This window comes from Dipodomys merriami, unplaced genomic scaffold, assembly GCF_024711535.1.
Source record: "Dipodomys merriami isolate MVZ:Mamm:240054 unplaced genomic scaffold, mDipMer1.0.p SCAF_911, whole genome shotgun sequence".
NCBI lineage: Eukaryota > Metazoa > Chordata > Mammalia > Rodentia > Heteromyidae > Dipodomys > Dipodomys merriami.
The window spans coordinates 184,990-199,262 of NW_027206526.1; the positions used below are offsets into that span (position 1 = coordinate 184,990).

Consider the following 14,273-nt stretch of genomic DNA (forward strand, 5'->3'; position numbering starts at 1 on the left):
CTTCTGACAGCAGAGACAGAAGGAGAACATAGTTTTCATTTTCCGACAACAGAAGGCATGTTCAAACCTCGGCAGAGATAACATTTGTACTGGAACCAGGCTGCAGAAGGAATGTGCCGCAGGGGAAGCTCCTGGACCGGCCGGAAGGGGCTGCGGCTCCCGCTCCCCAGCTTCGTCCCGGGGCGGCTCCCTCCACACCGGGGACACCGGTGGAGCCCGGTGGGGCGGGGTCCGGCCGCAGAGCTGTCCCCCTCCAACCCCCTCCCCCCCCGCTCCACGTCTACCCGTCCATCAGCAACCACCAAACGCAGACTTCCTCCGAGTGTGGGTGGGATGTGCACTCCACCTCTGCCACACAGCACCCGAGAGGCGCTGGGGACCCCGCACCAACAGCCAGCCTCACGCAGGCTGCTCCACCCTGCCACACCAGGACACGGCCTTTCCCATGCTCTGTTCAGAGAGGCAGTTCTGATCAGAGACCCCTGCAAAGGACTCTGGGAAAGCCCTTTCCTAACGTGCAAAAAGCCGCTCTACTTCCCACCCCGAACACACAGGTTTATTATGTGATGCTCCAGCCATGGCCGTCATCTTAAACTCTGAAAGGAAATACCTCAAAGATAGAGGTGGGGCAGGTCAGCCCCGAGTCCCTGAGCCGCCTACCACCCTGCCTGTGACATCTAACACAGGGTGTCTTGACTGCTCATTGCATCCTGATGAGAAAATTCAGTCCTGGGGACAGCAGGAAAAGAAAAGTCTATCATTTCCACCCTCACCACCTACTTTACCACTATTGCTGTGATGGCCATTGTTATCAATATTATCACCATCACCAGCATCATGCCTATCATACCATCACCACCATCATCACCACCATCACCATCATCACCATCACCATCATCACCACCATCATCATCATCATCATCATCATCATCATCACCATCATCATCACCATCACCATCACATCATCATCATTACCATCACCATCATCACCACCATCACCATCATCATCACCACCATCATCACCATCATCACCACCACCACCACCACCATCATCATCATCATCATCACCATCACCACCATCACATCATCATCATTACCATCACCATCCCCACCACCATCACCATCATTACCACCATCATCATCATCATCATCATCACCATCATCACCACCATCACCATCATCACCACCATCATCATCATCATCATCACCATCCCCACCATCATCGCCATCCCCACCATCACCATCACCACCATCATCACCATCATCACCATCATCACCACCATCATCATCATCATCATCACCATCATCACCACCATCATCACCATCCCCACCATCACCATCACCACCATCATCACCATCATCACCATCATCACCACCACCATCACCATCACCACCACCATCATCATCATCATCACCACCATCATCACCATCCCCACCATCACCATCACCACCATCATCACCATCATCACCATCATCACCACCATCACCATCACCATCATCATCATCATCATCACCATCATCATCATCATCACCATCATCATCATCACCATCACCATCACCATCATCACCACCATCATCATCATCCCCACCATCACCATCACCACCATCATCACCATCATCACCACCATCACCATCATCACCATCATCACCACCACCATCACCATCACCACCACCATCATCATCATCATCACCACCATCACTATCATCACCATCATCACCATCATCATCACCATCACCACCACCATCATCATCATCATCACCACCATCACCATCACCACCATCATCATCATCACCATCATCATCATCATCACCACCATCATCATCACCACCATCACCATCATCACCATCATCATCATCACCATCACCATCACCATCACCACCACCATCATCATCATCACCATCACCACCACCATCATCATCATCACCATCACCACCATCACCACCACCATCACCATCACCAGCAGCAGCAGCAGCTCGTCGCTTGCATGTCTGAATTTTGGCATGCTCTTATGCTATAGACTCTGAAACATTTCATTTTTCTTCCCTTGTCTGTGGCCTTGGACAAGGGACTGCCCTCAGTGTTTGACCCCAGCCTTAACCCGCATTAGTTCATGCAGAGGTGCCATCACCTGCAGGCCAGATTCCAGTCACCAGCTCCTCTGTCTTGCTTTTAACACGCGAGTCCCTACAGCAGGTCGGAGCACCATCTGAAATACGGGGGCTGTGCTCCCATGCTGGCTCCTGCCGGTAGAGTGCTCCCGAACAAGGGGGCAGAAAGGAGCCGGCTGGGCTGCAAAGACTGCGCTCCGTGCTCGCCGGCTCAGGTTTCATGGCTCTCCTGGGGAAGGCTGGGAAGAAAATGGCAGGGGCTCCAAGGAGAGCGAGGAGAGTGGCCATGGATACGGGACCAGCATGGCCACTGTGTGGAACTGAGGAAGACAGCGCTCAGCCGGGGCCTCAGTCAGCCCTTCACCAGCGGGAGCCTGCTTCACTGAGTCTGTGGAGCTGGTGGAGCCCCCCTGGGGCCCGGGGTGGCTGGCTTGGCTCCAGGACCCTCCGAGCGCAAGCGGCAGTCATGGTGAGCTTCAGGGAGGTGCCGGGAGGCACGGGAGTCATGGCCAGTGGCAGGCCACCGCAGCGCGGGAGGACGGGGAGGGGAGGGGACCGGTCAGGCAGAGCACACACGCCCGCCCGACCAGGACGGCCTGCCCGCTCGGCCAGCCCACCTCCAGCAGGCTCCAACAGGGCCCTGGGTTGCCAGATTCCCGAGTTTTTAAAGGAAAAGGAGGAAAGAACAGGTTTTGTTTTCCAAGGTGCAGGTTTATAGGTTTTAAGCGTTGGCAACAGTTCAAATGTCTTTTGAAACACTATGTGAGCCAAATAAAACACGTCTGGAGGCCAGATCTGACCTGCAGGCCACCATGCGCAACTTCCGAAGTTAGTGTGCAGTGCGGAAAATAACAGGACCGGGACTCGAACCCCAGCCGTCCCGCCCGCTGCGCCCGCTGGCTGCTGACCCGGACAAGCACCACTTCAAGACACAGGTGTCCTGTCTGGACACAGGGATAATCATAGTGTCGACACGGGTCAACACTCGAGAAAAATTCATGAAGTGACGTCACGGAAACTGCTGGATGCATGCTAGGCCGAGTCCTCTGGAGGAGGGACCGCTGTGAGGGCCAGAGCCAGGGCCATGGCTATGAAGGACTGGCAGGACAGGATGGACATCCACCCTTGCAGCTCAGGGTTCTGCTGCCGCCACCACCTGCTATCAGAGTCACAAAGCAGCCGCGTTTCAGGCCCCACCGGGGCCCGTGGGGAGGTCTTCTATTCCCCTCTGCCTCTTTCCAACGGCCACAGAGAGACCTGGTGAGATTTCTGTTGTTCAAGAAATGTGAATCTAGCCGGGCACCGGTGGTTCACGCCTGTCATACTAGCTACTCAGGAGGCTGAGATCTGAGGATCGTGGTTCAAAGCCAGCCCGGGCAGGAAAGTCCATGAGACTCTTATCTCCAATGAACCACTAGAAAACTGGAAGTGGCACTGTGGCTCAAGCGGTAGAGCGCTCGCCTTGAGCTGAAGAGCTGAGGGACAGCGCCCAGGCCCCGAGTTCAAGCCCCACGACCGACCAAAAAAAAAAAAGAAGAAACGTGAATCTTTTCGTGTTGTTTTTCATGACCTGTTAGTCATACCACAAGAATTTTTAGGTAAGACTTTATTTTTTATATCTTTTCATTATTAAGTAGTTGTACAAAGAGATTGCCATTCTGTAGGTCAGGTTATGAGTGCTGCATCTGTAGGTCAGGTCATCAGAGCTGCATCTGTAGGTCAGGTCATCAGAGCTGCATCTGTAGGTCAGGTTATGAGTGCTGCATCTGTAGGTCAGGTCATCAGAGCTGCATCTGTAGGTCAGGTCATCAGAGCTGCATCTGTAGGTCAGGTTATGAGTGCTGCATCTGTAGGTCAGGTCATCAGTGCTGTACCTTGCTCACCCTGACCAATTCTCCCATTTTCCCAACCTGTTCCTACCCTCAAGTTCCAGGGTTCCGTGTTTACAGTTGTGGTCACTCCTGACGCTCAGTGTGACGGGACCCAGAGGTACACGTCTGGGGGAGGGAGAGTCTTCAGAGCGTGAGGCTGCCCTGGCTGGAACAGCACTGCCCCACAGGCAGAAGAGGTCCCAAGCCTCGGCTCCTCTGCCTCCCTCCTGGGCTGCTCTGCTCCACGGTACCTTCCCGGTATGGTGACGCAAAACCACCAAAACTGAACCGGAGCCGGGCACCGGCGGCTCACACCTAGAATCGAAACTGTGAACAGAGCCGGGCACCGGCGGCTCACACCTAGAATCGAAACTCTGAACCAGAGCCGGGCACCGGCGGCTCACACCTAGAATCGAAACTGTGAACAGAGCCGGGCACCGGCGGCTCACACCTAGAGTCCCAGCTACTCAGGAGGTGGAGATCAGAGGATGCAGGTTTGAAGCCAGCCGGAGCAGAGAAGCCTGTGAAACTCTGATGTCCAATTAACCGCCCAGAAGTCAGACAGACGTGCAGCTGCGGCTCAAAGGGCAGAGCACAAGCCCTGAGCAAACATTCTCAGGGTCAGCACTGAGGATCTGAGTTCAGTCTCCAGGACTGGCACAAATAAACAAATGAAGACAGCAAAAAACCCGTGAACCAAAATGAACCCTTGCTCCCTTCCAGTTGTTTCTCTAGCATTTGTCCCAGCGATGAAGATGGTAAACGGTGCCCGGGTCTGCGGCTCAGCTGCTGCTGGTGACGGGACTCTGAGCCATTTTATTCACCTCTGAGGCCCAATCATTTACCCACTCACACAATGGATGGGTAGCGGGGCCTCTGAGGACATGGAGGGGACCAAACAATGCATGATGGGCCAGAGCCAGTCACAACTCCAGAGTTGGAGACCAGCACGCTGCGAGCTCTCCTGTGATGACAGCTGTCCACCCTTCCTGAACTGCCCGGGCTCCAGGACAGACAGACAGCTGTCCACCCTTCCTGAACTGCCCGGGCTCCAGGACAGACAGACAGCTGTCCACCCTTCCTGAACTGCCCGGGCTCCAGGACAGACAGACAGCTGTCCATTTCTGGCTCTTGGCAGTCCTGCAGGCCCTCAGACCGTGCTTTCTGTGCAGGTCAGGGCAGTCCTCCTAGAATGACACTGAATGCTATGAAAGCTGTTTACAGTCTTTGGGCAAGCCTGCTACAGCTCCTGCTCTTACGTGGGCAGGGTCTGCAGGGTGGGGAAGGGTATTTTGCTCCCCGCAGGAGCGTGGCGATACCTGCAGATGGTTTTCTGGGGTCCTGCAGGGAGCCTGGCTCCTATGCGCTACCGGCATCTAGTGGATGGAGGCAGGGGTGCGGACAAACACCCAACAATGCCCCCTGCAGGCCACAGAGCAGAGCAGCGCCCCCGGGGAACGCGGGCAGGCCCGCAGTGACCCGCGGGGGAGCGGCGGAGCCCCACGCCTGTGTGCGCAGGGCTGCCCTCGAGCCCCATTCACGTGCGTGGGCCCCTCCCCCCACAGCAGCCAGGCTGCGCAGGGCGCACGCGCGTGGGAAGAGCTGCAGCGGCTGCATGGACTCGGGCGTCCAGCAGTCCTGACCAGCTGAGAAGAGGGGCAGCACCGCTCTCCATTTCCCAGTCTGGCTCCTCAAAATGCCATACCCTGGGTACAGCAAGGCCCTGGGCCACATCCCCAGGAACGCACGAGGAACAACCCTCATCCCCATTCACGCACGTCTAAAAGCCACCGCACAAGGAGGAACCGGTAGGGGCACAGAGGGTCAGGCTGCAGCGGAGGGCCTGTGAGGGCAGTGGACGCTGGCCTTGTCTGCCCGGCCTCCGCCCTCCTCCTGCTGGACTCCAGTGTGTCTTTGGGGACCTGCCTCTGCTCCATGCTCAGGCCTGTGGTTTGCGCGCACCGGGCCGTGTTCCCTGACTCCACACCCGGCCCCTCCGAGCCCGGCATTCTTCTGTCTACAGGGCTGGATTTAGAGGCGGGCACAGGACCCAATCGGAGCCGGAGGCCAAATCCCAAGACTCTGTGGGCTTGCTGGCAATGTGTGCACCGGGAGCACTGGGGGGACAGAGGGTGCCGGGAAGCCGCTGGCCTCCACACAGGGACCCACCTAGAGATGAGCCAGGGGGAGGAAAGCAAGGCTCAGGTGGCAGCTCCCGGTGGCATGCGCCTACAGTCCCGGCCCTCCCGTCATCTGGTAAGGTGATGGGGAGGACCGGAGCCGGGTCTCACCGCGCCCGGCAGACAGGAAACAGAGTGGTCTGAGCCTCCGCGGCTCCGGTGCTGACGAGCTGCGGAGGTGGCCCACGGGGGTACCGCACCGCAGGCCTCTCGGGGCAGGGCGCCAGGGTCCTCGGGCAGCCTGGGTGTGGGGAGCTGGGTGCCCAGGGGCCAGCCGCAGAGCGACGCCCTCGGAGGGCTCCGGGACAGCCTCAGGAGCGGAACTGGTGCACCGCAGCGTTCCCGGTCCCCCGACGTGCACACAGCTGGGACGGCAGTCCTCCGGCCCCCAAGGCCGGCTTCCGACCCCTGGGGCTCAGTCCCTTCCGTGTCCAGGAGTTCCACACCTGTGAACCGCTCGACCTTGGGTGGAGAGAGCACCGGGGATGGTGCCCACCCTGCTCTGCCCCCGGCTGCCTTCCACCAGCCGCAGCCTAGAGCAGCAGAGCCGCAGAGCAGGGCTGAGCCCGCTCACTGCGCTCCGTGCGCGAGCACACTCGCAGAGCTCAGCCTGGCTTCCCGCACTTAACATGGCCTCCAGCTCCCTCCATCCGCCTGCCAACACCACCGTTCCCTTCTCTGTGGCTGAGTAACACGCCTTCTCCACACCTCACCTGCCAGGCTTGGGCCTTATGAACAGTGCCGTAGTAAACACAGCAAGAGGATACTTCCCGAGAAAACCCACCAATCCCGCTCTGGGATCCCATCCTGTGGGAGACCCCTCCAGCCCTCCACCTGGGGCCTTGCCTGTGTCTGCTGGCCGTACCTGGGACTGCCCTCTTGGTCTCATCCGAGTGGCTTTCTGGGGATAAGATGGATTTTCAATCTTTGGCTCCTTCTAGTCCATACACAGAAGGCAGCTGGAGACTCGGTGGGCCGGTCTTTTCTCTACCCATGTGATCTCGTTTGTGTACTTCTACACACGGTCTTAATACCTTGTGGGGTAAGTTTTAACTGAGCAGTTTTTAACGGTTTTAGAAACCATGCTGAACGTGGACAGACTTTCCCCGACGTATTCCCTGAGGCGGAACGCAGAACATTTGCAGGGCGGTAGGCACCACGCAGGACGTGGAGATGCTGGAGAGCACAGGACTGTGTGGGCTCGAGCTGAGCCTCAGTGGGCTTTCTCGCAGGGCGGTCATCTGCCTTCTTGGGGGCAGGGGGATTGGTCTGTTACTGCCCCTCAGTATGTGGCTCACAGTAGGACTTCCACAAATGTCTCAAATAAATGCTGGCAAATAAAAGAGCGACCAGTACCTCTGTGTCAGAACACACAATGTCAGGGTGAAGTGCGTTGTTTCCGTGACCTCTTCTAAGGAGACCAGAATGGGAAGAAGCAGGTGCTGGGATTGGCATCTATCTGGGGTGGAAAAGTGTGCGTGACAGGACAGCATGTGCAAAGGTCGTAAGGCAGAAGCTAAGAACAGAACAAAGCTCATGGAGCTGCAGTGGGGGCAGAGAAGCATGTCACAAAAACGCCAGGGTTGAGAAAGAAATGGGCGTATTGGGTTCTGCGACCGTGGCAGTGACGCAGCCCGACTTACGTGTGCAGAGCACTTTACTGACCGTGTGCGGAAAAAGACCCGTGCTGCACAAAGCATCACAGGCAGACGGCGCTACCCGTCCCCACCCCGAGCCCCTACCTGTGCCCAGGGCTCTCCGTGGGCTGGCGGAGCCCGCAGGCTCCTCCCGAGCTCAGTCCCCGTCCTGGAGGGCTGAGGGAGGCGCCGGGGCAGGGGGCCCGGAACCTTCTGCTCCTGGCACGCTTTCCAAATACTCACTTGCTCCAGCCCGGGCTCCTGTCAAAGACGCGCTTTCGGATGTGTTTTGAAAAGTATTCCATATGCTAATGGAATGTCACCATCTGCCAAAGGAGGCAGCGCTGTTTTTAAAGGAAAAACTATCACAGCAATGAGGCATTCACAGAGGGGCACCAACGGCCTGGTCGCTGACCGGAGGCTGACCTGGACCGCGCTACCCACGGGGGGGGGGGGGGGGCGCAGGGGCTGAGGCCAATTAGCTCCTCGCCCTCCCTCCCCGCTCCCCTTCACGGAGACATGATGAAATTTCCTGAAAGGAACCCTCACAGCCCATTCCATAAAATGCTTTTGCCTCTGCTGGGAAAGTCCCGATGGCTCCCGAGGCGCAGGCCTGACCCCCTCTGTCTGCGCAGACGGGCCGTGACCAGGGCCCGCGTGCGTGCACGCCACCCGTGATGGCTGTGCCCTGGGCAGGGCTGCCGGGGGGCCGGGGCTGGAGTGGAGCAGCGGCGGGATCGGCGGCAGGCACTGGCCCCAGGAGGCCCTGGCAGCCGGGAGGCGTCCTCCAGAGCTTCCGGTCCTCAGGGCACGCGAGGCCCCGCGAAGACGGCCAGCGCTCTGCCACAGGTTTGCCCTCCTGAGCCCTTGTACTTACATGTAGCTGTTCTTCTGGACTCTTCCTTCAGAAGCCGTGGCCCCGGGCCCTTTTCCAGGCAGCCCACTGTCTGCTCCTGCTGGGCCCCTCCCACTGCCTGTGGTCTCTGCCCGGGAGGGTTCCCGGGGCTCACTGCGGGTCACCACGGCCTGGCTCAGGTGTCCACTCCAGCCGTCCACCTGGTGAAGGCCTGTGTCAGGTGCCTTCCCAGGGCACAGCAGCCCCACCTAGTGGCACTCAGGAGAGCTGCACTCCCAACAGGGCTGGCCAGGGCTGGCCTGGCCGGCTCGGCCTCCTCCTCCTCCCATCTCTAACCTTCAAACAGCCTCTCCCATGGCTCTGTGTGCTGCCCTCAGCCTCTCCTCCCTACATCCCGACCCCTCCGATGGCCCTGGGCTCTGCCCCCGGCCCCCAGCTTCACCTCACCGCGCCCCTCTGCTGCCTCCTGCGGTGCCCAGGTGTGGGGGCTGCCCGGGCGGGGTCAGCGCTGTCACCAAGACCCACCCACGGCCTCGCGAGGCCTCGCCGCACACCGGCGAGGGATCCAGAAGGGGCACTGGGGTACCTGCCCCCTGCCCACCCAGCCCGGCCCTCCGCTCTGGCCGCCTCCACGGCTGGCCTGCCACCTGCGCTCACACGTGCGTGCGCACACCCACACCCACGAATGTGATGGCGCTTCCCAGCCCTCTATGGCCTGCCACCTGCACGCACAGGTACACACAGACATGCACGCGCACGTACACACACTGGAGACCCGAGCGTCCGCGGGCTGCTTTGGTGTGGGCCTCATTCATTCTCTTCCCAGAGCCTGGGAATGACAGGTTGCCTTTAAAGCCTCGGGACTTCAGTACAAATCACATGACCACGGAACGAAAACGGTCCTGTTCTCCTGCTCACCTCCCTTCGACGACCCAGCCCTGGCTGCGGATGCAGGTCCTCCCTGGGAACTGCCAGCTCCTCCCAGGAAGCAGCTCCCGTGTCTGCTGACTGGGCGATCACATCCACTGCCCCTACCACGCCAGCCAAAGCTCCGCGTGCCCTCGGGGCCGGGGCCGTCAGTCTCCCGTGGTATTTGCACACACTATCACAGGAATCTTCAAATACCGTCTCTCTTACTGAGCTTTCTAGTCCAGAAAGTTTAGGTTCATTCAAAGTAACAAATGCCCTCACCCCAGGAGTGTGCTGCCCATCAGACAGCAGGGCTTCAGCCCCAGTCGGGCAGATTCCTAGGCCAGATGCTAGACAGGGTGCCTTGTGAAAAGACCCCCAGCAAGGTCAAAGGTCCAGCAGCGACTGAGAACATGATGGCTGGCCATCTACACACCTCACCCCACGGGTTCAGGCTCCGCAGCGCAAGACTTGGCTTTGCGGAAAACCAAGACAACCTGGCCGGAGCTCTTCAGAAACAAGCCCTCCATCTGCTCCTAAAAGACCAGGTCATCTCAGGCCTGAATCAGGCCTCACCTTAACATGAACTCAACCCAGCACAAAAGCAGTCGCTGGTTTGAGTACAATGAGTGGCTGCCAGCTCTAGGCTCCTTGCTCATCTTCTTCAAAATACTTCTTTTGGGATCACTCTTCAAAGACACACATCCTGAGTGTGCTATAAACTGGTTACGGCCACAGGTGTGGCTTACGTGATTCAGTGCTTCAAACTTGGACACAAGGCATCCACGGCCTCTGATAAAAATGCTTACAATCATACTCAATCAGAGACGCAAACGAATGCTGCAGGTTTCACTAGTTGACAGCTTTTATAAACCGAGTGTTTACATAATCTAGATTTGTAGCTTTTCTTAATGTAAAGCCAGCGCCACGGTGTCTCCATCCTTGCAAGACCATCCAGATCTGGGCCCGTGCCCCCCAGGGCATCAGCCAGGGAAGCAGACTTAAAAGTAGGGATCTCCAGGAAGCTCATCAGTGAGCAGGATACCAGCCAGATGGCCAGAATTCCCATCTCCTTATTAAGTAGAAAACCACCGCAGAGCACCACTCGACTGACTAGATGAGCAAGAGTGCAGCAAACAGCGGGGTGAGGCTGGGGGGCAGTGCGGCTCTCCCACTCTGGAGGCTTGGTTCCGCTCAGCTGTGTCTTAGGATTAGCACGGCCAGAGACAGGAAGACCTGTGGAAAAGACTATCGGCAGTAGAAAAGTAGGAAGACCAAATCTCTATCTTAATGACACCCAAATGCCGCACAGCCATTAAAAACGAGGCAGCATTACAGGTACTCACAACCAATGATCTCCTCAGCAGCAGACGCAGTCCTGTACAGCACTTCCCACTGCAGTGAAAGTAAGGGTGCTTGGCACAGGGATACTTGGCATGCACAAAGCCCTGGCTTCGGTCCCCAGCACCATTAATTAGAGGGGGGGGTGTACACACCCATAAATCCTATACACACAGTGTACCTGTCAAAGGATAGGCCAGAAACTGGTTAATATGTTGGAAGACTAGGCACAGAGCGAGAATTATTTATTGTTTATGGCTTGCATGTTTTCTTAATGCGATACACACTATATACTTAGCAATATGGGCAGGGATGACTCCATCAAATTATCTAATTTCTTTCTGGGGCCTGGGTGGCTCACACCTGTAACCCTAGCTTCTCAAGAGGCTAAGAACCGAGGATTGCAGTTTGGAGCCAGCCAGGCAGGAAAAGTCTAACTAACTTCCAAAAACCAGGAAGTGAAGCTGTGCCTCAAGTGGTAGAGCACTAGCCTTGAGCAAAAGCAGCTCAGGAACAGCATCCAGGCCCCGAGTTCAAGCCCCAGGACTGGGGGGAAAATCTAATTTCATCCAAAAAGGCCTTAGTCGATTGGCTGACCAATGTGGAAAGGCCAGCTCCCAAGGTCCTCAGGACCTCAACTCTGCTGAGGCCCGGCCCCAGGCTCGAGAGCACCGCACCACCGCACCACTCCCATCCCCCTTCCCATCAGCGAGCACCACTCACCTGCAAGCCACTCGGGACCTCAAGGGGGCCTCCTGCCTACGTGTACAGCAGCATGAAACAAGTAAGCACGTGCAGAAAGCAGATCTGTGGCCAGCTCCTGAGTTCAAGCTACTTTTCAGCCAAAGCCCGTGACAAGGACTTAATGCACCATGCCTCCAACGTCACTTCAAAGAGAAGGTGATTTTTAATCCCGTCAACTATAATGGCATACCACTGAATTCCTGATAGCTCATAACCGTCTATCTGAAAAATTTCTTAACAGAACATCAGAGTATTGCAACACTTTATTAAGAGTATTGGCTTTGAATTAGTAGCTGGAGTAACAATTGCATGAAGCCAGATTAGGGGTACTGCTTAATACTCATTCTTGATTTATTGACATGACTTAGCAATTTATTGGACAAAGGTCAAACTTTTTGCTTTTTTATTAAGCACATTCCACAGTACAAAGCTGTCATGAATAATATCTGTACAACTTAACAGTTTCAATAGCTGTTCAGACACAAATTTATTTCAAACAGATAATTGGCAAACATAATTAATTACAAGTTAGAATTAGACTATCCCAGTGCTTTAAAACATTAATATAGCAGTAATTTACAGTTGCTCAATTATGGTTAGCAAAATAAAGTCCAGAGTATGGCTGGGAATTACTACTGTAACCCCAGAAAGTTGGAATTCTTGGGTGCCCAAAGCCCCCTGCTATAACTTAGTAGGCACAATTCAAAGTTTGTGTGTATATTCAAAGGTCATGATTTCCCAAGGGTCAAGAGAACTTCTGTATTAAACATGCAAAAGCAACAGAACCGGCATCTGCTCGCCCGCCCCGCCCGCCCCGCCCGCCTGGCCCTGCCCCGCCCCGCGCCAGGCTCTCCCCAGCCTGGGAGCAGAGCAGTTCCTTGAAAGGTGGCCTTACCCTCACAGCCACTGTGGTCACCACACGCCCACCGCATGAATGGAGATTTCTTTCTTTTACACTTTGAGACCCAACCTCTCGAAAACAAAGTTAATTTAGTAACACATGAGAAGTATGTAGTGAAAAAGGAAAAAAACAAACAACTAAAAAGCAAAGCTGACCCAATGAACACATCTTCTACACACGCCCATTGATCCTCACACCATCCTCAAGGCCGGGCAGTCAGGGGCCAGGGGCCTTGTTCACAAGGTGGCCCGTTGGTCCTTTAAAGTAACAGTGACATTCCTTCATCTTTGGAAGCAGGAGAGGGAGTCAACTTAACACCTAATATTGGAAGAAGGAAAAAGGGCGTCCTTTCCACGCAGGGCCGGCCTGGCAGGCAGGGCCGACCTCACTAACTGCAGGGCAGCCACTGATGACACGCGGTGGCCGGCACTGACCTGACCGGGCGGGGACACAGGGCCAGCTGACCTGCTCTGCCAGCAGCCCCAGAGCCAGTGAACCCCGTCAACAGGGTCTCTGTGCTCGCCCCGTCTCGGGGCACCACTGCACAGAGGACTGCACTGAGGACAAAGCCAAACCAGCAGGGTGGGAGGGAGAAGGGAAGGAACAACAAAAGCTTAATGTTAAGGTTCCTCCTATTGCATATACTGCAGGACAACATAAAACATTTCTGTGTTAAACTTGAGCAGTTACATTTTAAAACAACATTTCCATTACAAACCACACACCATACACACAATGACAGTGACAAAATGAAAACACCACATGAATACTGCAGGAGGGTCCTAGGCAGCCCCATCAACCCTGCGGCCGGACTCCCAACACACTGCGTTAGTGTCTGGGGCACAGGGCCGACTCCAGCCATCTTCAGGAGAAACTGCTATGTACATTGTATCTACATGTGGATTCGGTACTTTAAATTAGGAGGCAAGCATACAAAGAAAGATGTCACTCTACCAAATAATCAGAAGATGGTTGGGGACAGACGACAGTTAATAAAAGAAAACAGTTATACTCTCTATGGAGAGAAAATATAACTGGCTTAGAGTTCTTTAAATTAAAAGAAATTGGTACAGAAAGGAAGTGTAAGCAAAAAACATTACTAAAATAACCCAGAGAGATTTTCCCATTGTCCAACATACCCTAATAGAAGTCAGAATTTGTAACGACTTGGACGGTCAAAGGAGAATGCTAACTTCTGAAAAGGAAAGCCCTCGACATTCTGGGTAGGTGGTTTGGCACCCAAAATTTCACTGAAGAATGTTGTTTCTTAGTATCAGACCAAAGTGCAAAGCAATATAAATTAGAAGCCGGGTCTTCTCTTGACGGCCAGTTTACTTCAACAAAACAGACCGGAAATGCCTTTCCTGTGAACAGTGTTCAGTTGAAGCTCTAGTTCTTCATCACTGATGGGCTCTACTTGAAGCTCCACTTGAAATCAGTGAGGCGAAGGAACCCTTCAAGTAGAGCCTAGATCGGCGGTGAGGAAGGTCGGGGCTTGGAGAGTGAGGCTGCTTTGCATCTACCCAGCGTCTAGAACCAGGCCAGCTTCATAACCCAGCTGTGAACAAACTCACTTAGGCATCTGGTAGCCATGTAGCCAGTAGTTCAAGACTAGGAAACCCTGAAAGACAAAGGTGTATGGATGTTTATTCTAGTTAGACAAAGGCATGCAACCGGCACATCACGCTCATCCATACCACAGAACACACCAGGACACATGAACTG

General features: G+C 55.3%; 1 protein-coding gene across 7 annotated transcripts in view; it reads right to left on the minus strand.

The window, feature by feature from the left end:
• Positions 1–11,892: 11,892 nt before the first annotated feature.
• LOC138821409 (F-box/WD repeat-containing protein 11) overlaps positions 11,893–14,273 on the minus strand; it is a 99,831-nt gene continuing 97,450 nt past the window's right edge. For all 7 annotated transcript variants that reach the window (XM_070013615.1, XM_070013614.1, XM_070013619.1 and 4 more), the window contains one exon: positions 11,893–14,169. The gene's annotated coding sequence lies outside the window, so the exon portion shown is untranslated. The remainder of the gene's footprint in view (positions 14,170–14,273) is intronic.